The 16,699-nt window shown below is 41.3% G+C and overlaps 1 pseudogene; it reads left to right on the top strand.

Annotated features, from left to right (window-relative positions):
- Positions 1 to 397: 397 nt before the first annotated feature.
- LOC105721977 (importin subunit alpha-7-like) lies at positions 398 to 15,622 on the top strand (annotated as a pseudogene).
- The last annotated feature ends 1,077 nt before the right edge of the window (positions 15,623 to 16,699 follow it).

Here is a 16,699-nt window from a genome sequence, read left to right as displayed (position 1 = left end):
GCCGCCTCCCCGTGCGGCGCGCCGAGGAGTTGTAATTTCCAGAGCAGAGTAATGGGGAGGAGGGGGGAGGAGGCTTCAGCTCAGCGAATAAGGGCTCGCCTCTTGCTGCTAGGGAATCAAGGGGTAATTTTAAGGGATTTGCAGAGAGGATCATCGTTAATGACAATCTATTATTTGGATGGAGATTGCATCTTGAATTAGTAGAACGCCCTGCCCCGCCACACCCCTGCCATCGTCTCCCTGGGCCACTCCAGTTCCACCCCCACCCCCAACCCACCGCCATAGAAGGGGGAAAACGGGGTCCTAAAAAGCCAGTCGTTTAGAAATTGATAGGCAACATGGCCTGACAGTCGCTTCTTAAAACTATGATAAAGAAAAAAAAAATGCAAGTCACAAAATGTCGGGCAGCCTGAAGTCCAAGGGTGAGGTTTTATTTATGAATTGAACCACAAGCCATTTTGTCTCTCCGTTTCAACCAAGGGTGCTCATCCGCGCTCCAGGTCAACGGTGTGCACGGACTGAGTGAGGACACGCGGTGCGGCTCACAAAATGGGGCTTCCTGGAGAAAGCCGAGAGCGCACCCGGGTAGGCCCCTGGAAACCGAGTGCCCCCCGACCCAGCCCTACCCGCTGCGGATGTGGTGGTGTGCCGCAGGCGGGAAGGCGGCGAGCGGGGACGTTCCTTTTATGAATGGAAAAATCTTCACATTCTCCAAAACCAGCCACTAGCAGCGGGAACAGCTTCCCACCCGCGGCCCCGGCTGTTTGGTCTGCTGGGCTGTTCTTCCCCGCTGCTGCCGAGGGAAGGCTGGGTGGGGGAGACAGAGGTGGGTGGGGAGAGCAGAAGGAAGGGCTGGCAGCGCAGCCGGCTCTGCCTACAGAAGTTTCACGCTGGCATGTAACAGATACAGATTAGGAAATCGTTTATTTAACAACGATATGAATATTGAAGTCACGCCTCCTCCCGTTCCCAGGTTCTCTCGTGCTCCAAACAAAGACCAAAGACCGGAGTCGCAGCGCCAGACGAAGGCCCAGGATTCTGCTGGTCCCGGGTGAGGAGAGGCAGGCTGGCGGGGTCAGGCAGGGGGAAGCTGCAGCCTGCGCCGGGGCTCAGGACAAGTGTCTAGGGGACAGGAACCCCTGCAGGGGGGACCCATGAGGAGGGGCGTGGCGACGCGCTCCTGACAGCAGCACAAAGGTCCAGAGTCTTGGAAGTCAGGACGCCTTGGGACCACTGGGCTCACTCAGCAACTCGCTTAGGCTTTCCTACGCTCGGATACTGAACTGCCAAATGAATATTGTCATAATACCCATGTCTGAGAACTAAATGAGCTAGTTGTAAATACAGACGACGTATCCTACTTTCTGTTTTTGTTTGGGGGGGGCGGCAGTCGGGGTCTCTCGCTCATTCGCCCGGGATGGAGTACAGTGGCGCGATCATAGCTCACTACAGCCTCCAACTCCTGGGCTCAAAAGATCCTCCTACCTCAGCTTCCCAAGAAGCTGGGACTACGGGCCTGTGCCACCACACCAGGCTGTGTTTTAAAATCCTACGAATCTTCAATTCGGCTTTGCAGCTTGCTTCCAGTTTGTGTCAAAGTTGAAAAGCAGACCAAGCTATGGCCAGATAGAGCATCTCACAGCATTAAGAGACCTGACTCTACTTCCCCTCAGCTAGGAGGCTTAGCACAATTATCTAACCAGGTATCAGTAACCAAGATGGGAAATGGTAACAACCCTGTTAACCTGCCTTGTGTAGATAAAGCCACAATGAGCTGGATCCTGCCTGCAAGTCTCAGATAAGCCTTCTAGAAAGGTGCTATGGAATCTACAGTGTCATGTCAGAGATGCAGTTGTATGGGTAGGTCTGTAATTGAATGCACTTAAAGATGCATCTCTGTGACCCTAGCAAGTGCCATCATGCATGCGGGCTCAGCCCAGCCTCCTGGTGCCCACAAGGGAAGTCATAACCTCTTACAGTTCTACTGTGAACAGGTCTGTCACAGCCCAGTAGTCACATGCCAGTAGTCACAGGTCCAGTCTGCTTTGTTATTTTCAGACCAAAACAAATTGCTTGGGGGTAGGGGTGGCGTCCTGGAGGGGTGTGTAACTCCTTTCCTGTACAGAAGGACTTAGTTCAAGCACTCCTTCACTCAGGCTGAGTGAGGTTTTGTTTTCCGTGGGGAGGAGGTGATCTAGTACATCAGAATCCTACACTTCTGCATTTCTCATGCACTCTTGTCACCTAAATAACAAAGAGAGAGGCTCTCTGAAAGAAAAGAGGTTTATTTGGGAAAAAAAGTACTGCAATGGAAAGATGCCTGCCATAGTAAACCCCATATGTATTCAGGGAGGTAACAGAAGACACAGGTTTTTAAGAAGAAAAAAATGAGGAAGATTGCATAATTGTTTTGAAATAAGTATCCTTGGCTACAAATATCAATAACAGGGGTGATGCCAGTCTAAGGCTGGACAGGCAGTTGCTGGGCAGATGTCCTGATAGAAGTGTTTTTTGGTATAGGGTTGTGATGCCTCTGTGCAAGGTTGTAGGTTTTGAAGTCTTTTGTGGTGGTTTTTGATACGAGGCATTTATGCATAAAAACTCTCCCTTCATGGCTCTATGTATCAGAGTTTTTTTTTTTTTTCATTAGTGACTCCATTTTGATTCTGACAGCTTTCACACTCTCAATCCCCATCATCTCAATTCCATAACATGAATCAGCTTACCCTTGCACTGTACTCTTGCTAAGGCATTGTGCATTTGGGGGATTAACATCCTACCACTCCTTTGTTTGAATGACCCCAAAATTGAATGATATTTGTTTGAACTGAAGTTACAAAGCTAACTTCAATGCTTCACTGTATATAATCATAATTACTAACAATTGTCAATGTCCTCTATAAAAAGTCCTCTTTCTGTCTCAACTGTGCCATGAACCATATGCATATGGAGAAATCATTTTATTTCTCTGGACCTCTGTTTTTCCCTATTATAAACTTTGGGGATAAAATTCATTGAACTTCAAATTTCCTTCTGGGGCCAGGAGCGGTGGCTCACGCCTGTAATCCCAGCACTTTGGGAGGCAGAGGTGGGCAGATCACAAGCTCAGGAGATTGACCAGCCTGGCCAATATGGTGAAACACTGTCTCTACTAAAAATAGAAAAATTGACCAGGCATGGTGGCATATGCCTGTAATCCCAGCTACTTGGGAGGCTGAGACACGAGAATCACTTGAACCCAGGGGGCAGAGGTTGCAATGAGCTGAGATAGCACCACTGCACTCCAGCTTGGGTGACAGAGTGAGACCCCTGTCTCAAAAAAAAAAAAAAAAAAGAGAAAGAAAAAAAGAATGATATGTCTTCCCTTAAAAAAATGACTCTCATGAAAAAGTTTGATCCCAAAATTGAATGACATATTCTTTTGTTTTTTCAAGTCACCAGTATATTGTTAAAGGCTGGGCTGTAGGATGGGTGAGGCAAGTAATAATATTTGAATTGTAACACTTAACAGTGTAGAATGAGAACCTCATTTAATCTTCAGAACAACTCTGGGAATTAGGCATCACTACATTTCCTCAATTTTAAGATGTATATATGTTTACATTTTAATGTTGCTGAAATAAAATTGTATACCACAATTGATACAAACTTCCTACTGTTACTTTGAAAATTTCTTATTAAACTGAGGGTGCATCTTATCATCACTTGGACTCATGGAAAATACATTAGTCATTAAAACTCCACAATCTACGGCCATCAAGGCAGAGAAAAACAGACTCTGCCATGAGTTACTTTGGATAATGTATTTAGGATGGTTTTTACACTTAAGTGTCCCAGAAACACTCAAGAGGCAGACTAATGTAACCTCTCCTCCAAAAAAAGCACAAATCAGTTAAATAATTTACTCCAGCTAACACAGCAAGTTAGAAGTAAATCAATCTGCATTCCTTTCAGAACCCTTTGAATTTCAAGCTTGAAGTAGAATGGAATTTAAGGCTTTATCAGCTAAAATCAGATGCTGTAATCGCACGTATAAGAATCTCTAAAACAAAATTTTAAATAAAAGCTTATGATATTTTTTCTTTTAGTTTTTTGGGTTTGTTTTTTAACAGTTTAGGTGAATTCAGGAAATTCTAGAGAAATCTACATACCAGAAGCCATCTGGTCTAAAGTAGTTTGCATTTAACTCAAAGAAAGTGACCATATCCACATCTATGTATAGTGTACCAAAGCATCTCTGCAGCAAAGTTAATGAGGAACAATTATCACTAACAACATAAAGCATTCTTCCCGGGGTGTGTAATTGGCTTCTTTTCCAGAAAATAGTTTCTATTGAGTAATCTTAAAATCTAGCCACTTTTCCCTTCAAACATCCTTGATTGGTGCTTAAACCTTCTGTTTTAATTTCTGAATACCAAATGATGACCACCCTCTTCTAATTCCGAGACTCATCTTCTGTACAGCTCAAGTGATCTGGTCTTAGAAAGCCTGCTTTTGTCTCACTGCATCTTTTGCAAGCAAAAGAATTTAGAATCAAATCCCAGATGAAGAAAATTGGTTTCAATTTACAGGGTTCTTTATATACCCAGGGTATCTCTGGAATGCATGAAAACTAATACTATTACCACAAAAGCAATTTTTGGTACTTCCCTCTGGTTACATATTTCAGCTATAAGAATTGCAATAGTGTGTACATTTTCATGGCACCCCTTCATATCTTTTATTTATTTACTTACTTATTGATTTATTTCAGACAGGGTCTTGCTTCATCACCCAGGTTGGAGTGCAGTGTTGTCATCATGGCTCACTGCAGCCTTGAACTCTTAAGCTCAAAGGACCTTCCTATCTTAGCCTCCAGAGTAGCTAGGACTACAGGTGCATACCACCACACCCTGCCAATTTTTTTTTTTTAATGTTTTGTAGAGATGGGGTCTTACTACATTACTCAGGCTGGTCTTGAACTCCTGACCTCAAGCAATCCTCCCACCATCACCTCCCAAAGCGCTGGAATCATAGGTGTGAGCCACTGTGCCCAGCCCCATTATTTAATTTAATCCTCACAGCAATGCGGGTTGGCCTGGGAGGTGATGAAAATGAAGGAAGAGCTCTGACCCACATGGTAGGTTCCCACCAACCATGCTAATACAACTAGATTCCAATTCTAGGCACAATTGTTTAGTTCACAGGCAGGCAACTGACTAGGCTGAGCCAATCAGAATCTTTTCTTCCCAAAATGTAGAATTGGAAACCAGAGAAAGGATCTGGATGGATCTCTAACACAGATGTTAGGAAACTGTCATGGTCCTGAAAAAGAAAAAAAAAAAAAGAAAGAAAAAAACAGAGAGTGAAGAAAAGCAGAAAGAGAAGAGAAGACCCCTCCTGAGGTCTCACAACTGTGCATGTTTCTGAGACTCGGTTACATTCATAAATAAAAACTCCCCTCTACTCTTGGGATAAATATAATTTCCTTTCCTTATTTTTCTTCCTTCCTTTCTTCCTTCCTGCCCCCACCCCACCCTCTTTCTATTCCAAAACTAGCTGGGGAGATGAGAGGGTAGTATGGAATGATAAGACTGGCTGATCCATTGGCCTCTTCAGACAATTAGGGGACATCCTCATTTAATTGGACACTTTAGTCACCTTTGTTGGGATATTGAAATATTTCTTCTTCTCAGCCTCTCTTTACTGAAGTCTGACCTTGACTCTTTGTTGGCTTTGCCCTTGTCGTTCTTGGATGCTATTTTCTCCTCTTAGCTTGGCCATTTCAGTCCATTAAGCTCCACTTCACCCTCTGCTCTCATCCTAACTGCCCACTCTAATGAGCCATTTTTTTCCCTTCCTTGGGCTCTTGCTTCCTCCCCCTGACCACAGCGAGAGCTGTCGTTCCATGATGTTTTTGTTCTCTCCACTCAATATTATCTTGAACAGAAAATCAATATTAGATTGCACTTGATGGTGCCTATAAGTCCAGTGGTCTCTCATATTAAGACAACAAAGAGCAAACTCTCAAGGTTTGTAAACTGTAGAGTGTTATACTGGGGATAACAAGTCACTTGTTACTTGGTGGGTATAAGAGAGATCGAACACAAGTTGTGGAATATTGCATGAAAGTACTTTCAAACTCTGATAACCTTATGCGGGCATTTCCCCTGTAAGGCTGTACCACCAGGGAAAAAACACTCATGCCATAAGGCAGGGCACCTTTGACACGGCAACGTGCTATATACCACTGAGAACCATGTCACCATCCAATTCACTAGCCCGCGGTGTTACTTATAACATGGAGATCACTACTGAAGTGTAATGACTACAGTTTCCTAACAGTAACCACATTTGTCTGATTTCTACATAAGGAGCCCTTAGGTCTGGTGGAAACTTGACAGACCTCCTGAGTTCTGGAGGCAGGATGGTGGTTGGGAGCGTTGGCTTAGAAGCAGTACCACATGGGTTAGAATCCTGGCTCTACTGCTTACTAGCTGAGAAAACTTTGGCAAGGTGCTTAACCTCTCAGCCACTTGAATTTCTCATCTGTAAAACTGAGATAATAAAAGTACATACCTCAAAGAGCTGGGACTACCCAATAGAATAACACGTGTAAAACATTTAGAGAAGTTGATGCATAGTGCTCAACAAACATTAGGTGTTGTTACTTTTAAAATTTTCTGCCCCTTGGCCCCATTATATAGGACATGGTGACTGTTGGATGGCTGATTCTCAACAGATATTTGTGAATAAGTGAACTGCAAGTAGACAGTTTTGACTGGAGTGTCAGGCTGTGCTTGAGAATAGTGGAGAGAATGAGCCACTTGTCTTTTGTGAGTGAGAAGGGAAGATGGAAGTGCTATCAGAACCAACTATCAGGAAATGGCTGTAATAGCTAGAAAAAAAACAGTCTCTGCTCTAGAGGAGCTTAATGTTTAAAACAGCGATCATGGCTAGAGGCAAAAAATTGGAAGTAATGAACTTGCAAAAAATAGAGAGCAAGATTTAAAAAAAACAAAGGAAACAAAGATTCATTTAAATATTTATGCTATATATAGATTCAGCATTAAGAACATTGATTTTAAAGCTTTTAGTGAAAGAATGCCAAATGAAGACATGACCTAATAGTACTTGCACACAATTTATATAATGTAACTGGATAATATTTTGATATCTTAATCAAAATAGTTTCAATTTTTTAAAATAATTTCTCTGTATCTCAAAATCCTTCTATTTAAACTCAACACCCATTGCATAAAGATTATTGTCATAGTAGAACCAGAGAGAAATTAGAGAGTCAAGTCTTGAAAAGCTGCAAGCTTCATGGAGGACCTGAAGTGGCTGTACATTATATTCAGACAGACAGGCCAGAGCGGCTGGGTCCCTACACTCCCCACAAGCGCACCAGAAGCACCTGAATGTTTTCTTCTGTGTCTCAGACCTAGCCCAGAAAATTGGCAAACCTAGAGCAGCCTTTTAGTCAAAGTCTACAAGAGCCATATGACCAGAGGCCGGACTGAAAACCAACTATCTCAGCAGAAGTCGGTGTGTGTGAGGATGATACTGATAGTGACAGGAACCTAGATACTTAGTCCACCTACACAGACAGATATTCTCACAACAGAAAACACTCCAGAACTGAGGTTTACTCCAGGGAGGTGAGGAGGGAGGGCTGAGGGTTTGCCTGGAAATGACTCAGACAATTGACTGATAATAAATTGCCATCATCTAGCAGAATAGTGGCTGAAATAGAAGCTAAATTCGCCTGTAGAGGCAGTAATAAAGTTACATTTCTTGTAACCCTAAGTTTGTGGGATGAGATTCGTGCTTGATTTGTATCTTTCACTATTTAGTCATCACAACAGACCTGTAAAGTGGGATTACAATAATCTCACTTTATAAATGAGAATGTAAGAGATGGAAAATAATAAGTAACTACTCAAGTGTGCTGGGCCACTAATTGGTGGCACAGAAATTTAACCCATGCCTTCTGTTTCCATATCATCATTCATTTGAAAATGTCTGTGTGCCTGCTAACTGTCAGATACCATTAGTGAAGAAGGAGGAGACAGAAATTTAAAGTGTGTAACAGATATTATCTGGGGTACACTTACACACTGAAATCTAGATATTTTGGATTAAAATTGGTGATTTCACATGTTATGAAAATCCAAATCCCTTTCTAGAGTTTTTAAGAACTCACAGGATACTGGCATGCTCAATGTCACCTCTGCCTATGGCCATCTGCTGCAAGTCATTTCTGTTTTTCACTCTCATCATCTTAGACATGGTACCCAGCCCCTTCTTGAGTTTTCCTAAGTGCCCACTCTCCCCTATTTATGACTCTGAGCTAATAGCTGGACTCAAGACTTGAGCCCTTTGGACCTGTGTTTAGCTAATCTGGCTGAACCTCTGCTCTCAGCAACCCACCCTGTGAATTTCTGCCCATCACAAAGGCAGTCAAATCCTGGTGCTGCTGTGGCTCAGCTCTGTTCCTCTCATTCTCATCCACCCCATTTTCATGTGAACAAGTGGTCCAACTAACCAGAGAGATTAGAAGAATGCAATTTGGATCTCAGAGCTGGGGACAAAGTCAAATGATGTAACATACATGTAAATTGAAGTTGCAAGAGGAAAGGAGACAGAACCGGGCAGGCTGTGATAACTTAAAGGTATGCATTGTAAACCCTAGGGCAAGCACTAAAAATAAAGTGGAATAAAAAAGTCAATAATGCAGATAAAATGGAATCATTAAAAAATTCTCAATTCAAAAGAAGACAGAAAAGGGGGAAAAGGGGATCATAGAGCACAAGAGACAAATGAAAAACAAATAGTAAGATGGTAGATTTAACCCCAATCACATGCACAATTACATTAAATATCAATGTTCTAATCACTTCAATTAAAAGGTAAAGATTGTCAATTAGATTTTGTTTAAAAAGCAAGAAACCTGCTTTAAATATAAAGACACAAAATAGGTGAAAAGTATGCACAAAGATAAATTATGTAAATACTAATCAAAAGAAAACTGGAGGAACTATATTCATATCAAAGTACATTCAGAGCTAGAAATATTGCCAGAAATAAAGAGGAATATTACATTATTAGAAAAGGATAAGTTCAAGAAAACATTACAATCCTATGTTTAGGCAGAGTGTATTAACAGAACTTCAAGGTACATAAACAAAAAATGGAAAAAACTGAAAAAGAAATAGATAAATCTGCAAATATAGCTTGAAACTTCAACATTACCCTTTAATGTATAAAACAAACAAAAAATTAGTGAGGATATAGAAAATTTGAACAACACTTAACCATCTTGATCTAATTGATATTTATAGAACACTCACTCTAACATAGCAAAATACACAATCTTTTCAAGTACACATAAAACACTTACCAAAATAGTTTACATTTTGGGCCACCAAACAACTGTCAATAAATTTAAAAGGATTCAGTCATACAACTATGTTTTCTGATCACAATGAGATTAATTTAGAAATCAATAACAGAAAGAAAACTGGAAAATCCCAAACACTTGGAAACTAAACGATGCACTTCTTAAAAAGCCACAGGTCAGAGAAAAATCAAAAGGGAAATTACTAATTCTTTTGAACTGAATGGAAGTAAAAATACAATATATTGAAACCGTGGGTCACTAAGAAAGAAAGCATTGATTAGAGGAAAATTTAATAGCACCAAATACCTTTATCAGAAAAGAAAATCAATTGCCTAAGTTACCACCTTAAGCAACTAAAAATAAAAGGGCAAATTATAATCAAACTAAGCAGAAGAATGGCAATAATAAATATAACAGCAGATATGAGTGAAATAAAAACAAAAATCAAAAAATATATAAATTCAAAAATTTGTTCTTTAAGAATATCAATAAAATTGATAAAACGCTAGCAAGACGAATCAGCAAAACGGAGAAGACACAAATTACCAATATCAGGCATTAAAAAGGGGCCATTGCTCAACAAAAGCCAAAATAGACAAATGGGATCTAGTTAAACTAAAGAACTTCTGCACAGCAAAAGAAACTATCATTAGACTGAATGGGAAAAAATTTTTGCAATCTACCCATCTGACGAAGGGCTAATATCCAGAATCTACAAAGAACTTAAACAAATTTACAAGAAAAAAGTAAACAACCCCATCAAAAAGTGGGTGAAGGATATGAACAGACACTTTTCAATAGAAGACATTTATGTAGCCAACAAATATATGAAAAAAAGCTCATCATCATTTGTCATTAGAGAAATGCAAATCAAAACCACATTGAGATACCATCTAACTGGCTATCATTAAAAAATCAGGAGACAGGCTGGGCGCAGTGGCCCACACCTGTAATCCCAGCACTTTGGGAGGCCGAGGTGGGCGGACCACAAGGTCAAGAGATCAAGACCATCCTGGCCAACATGGTGAAACCCCGCCTCTACTCAAAATACAAAAATTAGCTGGGCGTGGTGGTATGCGCCTATCATCCCAGCTACTTGGGAAGCTGAGGCAGGAGAATTGCTTGAAACTGGGAGGTGGAGGTTGCAGTGAGCCAAGATCCCACCACTGCACTCCAGCCTGGTGCCTGGTGGCAGAGCAAGACTCTGTCTCAAAAAAAAAAAAAAAAAAAAAAAAAAAAAAAAAATTAGGAGACAACAGATGCTAGAGAGGATGTGGAGAAATAGAAACGCTTTTACAGTGTTAGGGGGAGTGTAAATTACTTCAACCATTGTGGAAGACAGTGTGGCAATTCCTCAAGGATCTAGAAATAGAAATACCATTTGACCCAGCAATCCCATTACTGGTTGTTTACCCAAAGGATTATAAATCATTCTATTATAAAGAAACATGCACACATATGTTTATTGTGGCACTGTTCACAATAACAAAGACTTGGGACCAACCCAAATGCCTATCAATGATAGACTGGATAAAGAAAATGTGGTACATATACACCATGGAATACCATGCAGCTTTGCAGGGACATGGATAAAGCTGGAAACCATCATCCTCAGCAAACTGACACAAGAACAGAAAACCAAACACTGTATGTTTTCACTCATAAATTGGTGTTGAACAATGAGAACACATCACACAGGGAGGGGAACATCACACACTGGGACCTGTTGGGCGGTGTGGAGCTAGGGGAGGGATAGCAGGGGATGGAGGGATAGGGGAGGGATAGCATTAGGAGAAGTACCTAATGTGTTCCTGCTTCTCCTGAATGAAGAATTAAAAAAAAAAAAAAAAGAAAAGAAATACCTAATGTAGATGATGATGGGTGATAGATGCAGCAAACCACCATGGCACGTGTATACCTATGTAACAAACATGCACTCTCTGCACGTGTACCCCAGAACTTAAAGTATAATAATAATAATAAGAAGAAAGTTAAAAAAAAAGGGAGCCATTGTTAGAGCTCTCTAGTCAATAAAAAATAAGGATATAATGAATAATTTTATGCCAAATGGATAAATTTTTTAAAAGACACATACTACTAAAGCTAACTCAAGAAGAAATAGATAACCTGATTCATCCTTGCCTATTAAATTATAAAAAATTCATAATTAAAAACGTTTTCACAAAGAACACTTCAAAACCAGATGGCTTGACTGGTGAATTCTAACAAAAATTCAAGAAATAATATAAATTTTATATACACATTTTAAGAAAATATAAGAGGAAGCAACACTTTCCAAGTCACTTTATGAAACCAGCACTACGCTGGTGCCAAAACAAGACAAAGACTTTATAAGAAAAGAAACCTCGGACCAATACCTGTCACGAACACAGCAGCAAAACTCCTCAACTCAAATCCTTGAGCATATAAAAGGGATGATACTTCATGATCAAGTGGGGTTTTTCACAAAAATCCAAGTCTATTTCAACATTAGAAAGCCAATTATCATAATTTACCCTATTGATACTCTTTTTAAAAGGCCTATGTTCATCTCAATGGATGAAGACGTGGCATGGGCAAAATTTAAGATTTACTTATAATTAAAGACTCTCAGTAAATCAAGACTAGAAGGGGACATTGCCAGTCTGATAAAGAGCAGCTGTAGAAAACCTACAGCCAACAGCATCCTTAATGGTGAAAACCCGAATGTGTTCCCCCTTAAGCTCAAGAACAAGGCAAAGATTACCTTTCACCACTTCTGTTCAGTGTTTTACTTATGGTCTCCAGCAGTGTAATAAGTCAGGCGAAAGAAATTAAAGGCATTCAGATTGGAAAGAAAAGACAGCATTTTTTTTTTTTGCATATAACATGATCAACATAGATGATCTATTGAAAAGCTATAAGAACTAATAAGTGGGCATAGCAATGCTGAAAAGGTCGAGATACAAAAATCGGTTATATTTCTATATGCTCACAATGAGTAATGAACATAAAGATGTAAATGTCATTATATAACCATCAGCAAATTAAACATTTAGGGGAAATGTTAGCAAAATGTGCAGGAATTTACACTAACGTCTATAAAACATTCCTAACAAATTAAAGAAGATCTGAATAAATGGCAGATATACTGTGTTCATGGATTAGAGAACTCAACATTGTTAAAATATCAATTATCCCCAATTAATCTAGAGGTTCTACAAAATCCCAATCAAAGCTCTGAAGGTTTTTTCGTAGACATAGTGATACTATGTGATAGCACTATCACGAAGTGATACTAAAATTTATACGGAAATGCAAAGTACCTAGAATAGCCAAAAGAATTTTGTGAAAGAACAAAATTGAAAGACATGCACTAATTTCAAGACTTGCTGTAAAACTCCAGTAACTAAGACAAAGAGTATGATTTAAAAATAAATATACAGATAAATGGAATAGAAAAGACTCCCACATATGTGGTCAATTACTGTTTTACGATGCCGCAAATGCAATTCATTGGAATAAGGATAGTCTTTCACCAATTGGTTCTAAACCAATTGGATATTCATATGCAAAAATAAACTCTTACCATAACCTTGCATCATACACAATAAATTAACTTTAAATTGCTCATAAATCTAAGTATAGGAGTAACTATGATAAAACTATTAGAATTTTGTGACCTTCAGTTAGGCACCAATTTTTACATATGGCAAAAAGAGAACAAACCATTTTAAAATGCTGATAAATCAGGCTTTATCAAAGTTAAAAACTTCTGCTCTTCAAAAAATACTGTTAAGAGAATGAAAAGACAAGCCACAGACTGGGAGAAAATCTTTACAAAATACATAGCTGATAGAGGACTTGTATTTAGAACTTTCCAGTAAGAATGGCCAAAGATTTGCCGAGACGTTTTACCAAGGAAGATATACAGACGGCAAGAAAAGTACATGACAAGATGCTCAGCTTATTAATTATCAGGGGAATGCAAATAAAAACCTCACAGGGCTAGACACAGTGGCTCATGCCTGTAATCCTGGCACTTTGGGAAGCCGAGGCGGGCGAAATCACCTGAGGTCAGGAGTTCGTGACCAGCCTGGCCAACATGATGAAACCCGTCTCTACTAAAAATACAAAAATTAGCTGGGCATGCTGGTGCACGCCTGTAGTCCCAGCTACTCAGAAGGCTGAGGCAGGAGAATCACTTGAACTCAGAAGGCAGAGGTTGCAGTGAGCCAAGATTGTGCCACTGCACTCTAGCCTGGGCGACAGGGCAAGACTGTGTCTCAAAAACAAAGCAAAACAACCTCATGGGATACTACTGACTACTCATATGATTGGTTAAAATTTTAAAAATCTGGCTGCAGATCCGCCATACTGTCTGCTGAAGCTGCCGCTGAAGCTCCCATCATGAGCCCAGGGAAAGACAATTATTTCATGGAGAGCTATAAGAACAATGCTTTAAACGTGAAGAAATGAGACGAAGAAGAGAGGAAGAGGGCATTCAGCTCCAGAAGCAGAAGCAGAAGCAACAACTTTTTAAACGGAGGAATGTGGAGCTGATGAATGAAGAAGCTGCCATGTTTGATAGTCTTCTTATGGACCCCTGTGTGAGCTCTACCACAGGGGAGGGTGTGATCACAAGAGAGATGGTGGAGATGGTCTTTTCTGATGATAAATATAATTTACCCTATTGATGCTCTTTTTAAAAAGCCTACGTTCATCTCATTGGATGAAGAAGTGGTATGGACAAAATTTAAGATTTACTTATAATTAAAGACTCTCAGCAAATCAAGACTAGAAGGGAACATCTCCAGTCTGACCTGCAGTTAGTAACCCAAAAGAAATTCCCAGAACTGCTCTTCAAGGAGCTTAGTCCTCCAATAGATGAAGTTATCAACACTCCGAGAGTGGTGGGTCAGGTCTGTGGAGTTTCTGAAGAGGAATGAGAATTGGACATTGTACTTTGAAGCTGCCTGGGCTCTAACAAATATTGCCTCTGGAAGCTCTCAGCAAACCAAAATTGTCGTTGAAGCAGGGGCTGTCCCCATTTTTATAGAGCTGCTTAATTCAGACTTTGAGGATGTTCAGGAACAGGCAGTCTGGGCACTGGGAAACATAGCTGGGAATAGCTCTGCTTGCCGAGATTACATCTTGAACTGTTCCATAATCCGTGGTTAACACTCCTTACCGAGTCCACAGGATTGACGATGACATGGAATGCAGTCTGAGCCCTGTCAAATCTCTGCCAAGGGAAGAACACACCCCCGGAGTTTGCAAAGGTCTCTCCTTGTTTGCCTGTACTGTCTCCCCTACTCTTCAGCAGAGACTCGGACTTGCTGGCAGAGGCTTGCTGGGCCCTTTCTTATCTGTCTGATGGCCCCGATGAGAAGATCCAGCCAGTCACAGACCCCGGAGACCGGTAGAGCTGCTGATGCACGATGATTACAAAGTGGCTTCTCCTGCCCTGAGAGCCGTAAGCAACGTCGTCACTGGGGATGACGTCCAGACCCACGTCGTTCTTAACTGTTCAGCCCTGCCTTGCCTTCTTTGCTTGTTGAGCAGTCCAAAGAAGTCAATCCAGAAGGAGGCTTACTATTTCAAATATTACTGTTAGCAACAGAGCTCAAATACAGGCTGTTACAGATGCAACTATCTTCCCTGAGTTGATTGAAATCCTTCAGAAAGCAAAGTTTCATACAAAGAAAGAAGCAGCCTGGGCCATCACCAGTGCCACATTAAGAGGAACCCCTGAGCACATGTACCTGGTCTCACTGGGCTGCATTAAACCCCTGTGTGACTAGATGACTATAATGGATTCGAAGATTGTGCAAGTGGCCCTCAATGGACTGGAGAACATCCTGTGGCTTGGAGAGCAAGAGGGCAAGTGCAGTGGCTCAGGGGTCAATCCCTATTGTGGCCTCATAGAGGAAGCCTATGGCTTGGATAAAATTGAGTTTCTCTAGAGCCGCAAGAACCAGGAAATCTACCAGAAGGCCTTCGGCTTCATTGAGCACTACTTTGGTGTAGAAGACGGTGATAGCAGCCTGGCTCCCCAAGTGGATGAAACGCAATAGCAGTTCATCTTCCAGCAGCCTGAGGCCCCCATGGAGGGCTTCCAGCTATAATATCTGCCTCTGGGGAGGGGAGAAGATGGGAAGCACCACCAGCCAGCAGAAGAGCAGCCCTCTGGTGGGTGGGAAACCAATCCCCACCGTCAACCTCCACACACCTCTGCTGCCCTGGAGACTGTGCTCTTGACCTGCTCCGCCCCCTTCCCTGGAGGAAGCACCCTCTGGACAGACAGAACTATCTGAGGCTCACCTTTGGGTTTTGTGACGAGAAGGGGACGTGTTGGGTTTTTCTTCCTCACACTATATTTTGGCTGCACACGTCTTTAACCCAGGAGCCCAGGAGTAGACAAAGGAGAACTAAGGTAATCAATTTGCACCTTTTAAAATTTTAATTTTAAAATTTTTTCTTCAGTGGTGACTTCCTTCCCTTTTGTCATTTTTCATTCTTCCCAGTCCTCTGCCCTGATCTGTGTAACTCTTATCTTGGGTACTTGAGCAGACGGTATATTCCAGAGGTGGGAGGTGGGAAGGGAAGGGAGAAATCCAAAACAAAGTGTTCTTGCTCTGATAGAATATTAATCTTGCGTGCTTGGACTGAGTTATTTAATTTTTTTTCTTTTGCACATTTTTCTTATATTAAGATTGCTCTTCCCAAGAACCACGATTTCCTGGTTTTAGTAAACCCAGCTGCCAGCATTGCCTGGGACTAGAGGCTGATGGGGAGGCTACCATGAAACAAAAGTCCCTCCCTCCCTCTGACTCTTTGCCCAGACCTCTTTAGTTTGGGAGATCCTCTCACTCTCCTGGAGTGTCCCAAGTACACCAGTGGGAGTGCAGGGGAGGAGTGCAGGACTTCAGATGGGGCTTCCCATGCGTAGCTACTGATCCCATGTTTCCTACTCACCTTCCAAATGTTGTGACCCAACTTCATTTGTTTACTTGAAAATTCCCCCTTGGGGTTGAGAGAAGCTCTGAGATGGCTGTATTTTCTCCTAAGCTTGAGACAGAGGGCAGCAGTCCTTCCTTTCTCCTGAGGAGGTAGTCCTTACTCTGGTGACCTGTAAGTTGCAGAGGAGGTTGGAGTCAGATTGTCATGTATTGGGGTAGTTAGAAATCCTCCTGCCTTTGACCTTTCTTCTTCTTTTTCCTCTTCCATAGTTAACTCACGTATATTTTACTTCCAGAAAAGAGAACGTCAAAAAGTTCTATATTTTTTTATATTCTATACGTTAGGTAGGTCAATCTTAATTGGTCTCAAGAGGAA

Source organism: Aotus nancymaae, unplaced genomic scaffold (assembly GCF_030222135.1).
Source record: "Aotus nancymaae isolate 86718 unplaced genomic scaffold, 86718_ANA_hifiasm-v0.15.2.pri h1tg000032l_0, whole genome shotgun sequence".
NCBI classification, from domain to species: Eukaryota; Metazoa; Chordata; class Mammalia; order Primates; family Aotidae; genus Aotus; species Aotus nancymaae.
Note: the sequence above shows the minus strand (reverse complement) of the source record. Positions and strands in the feature narration are given on the sequence as shown.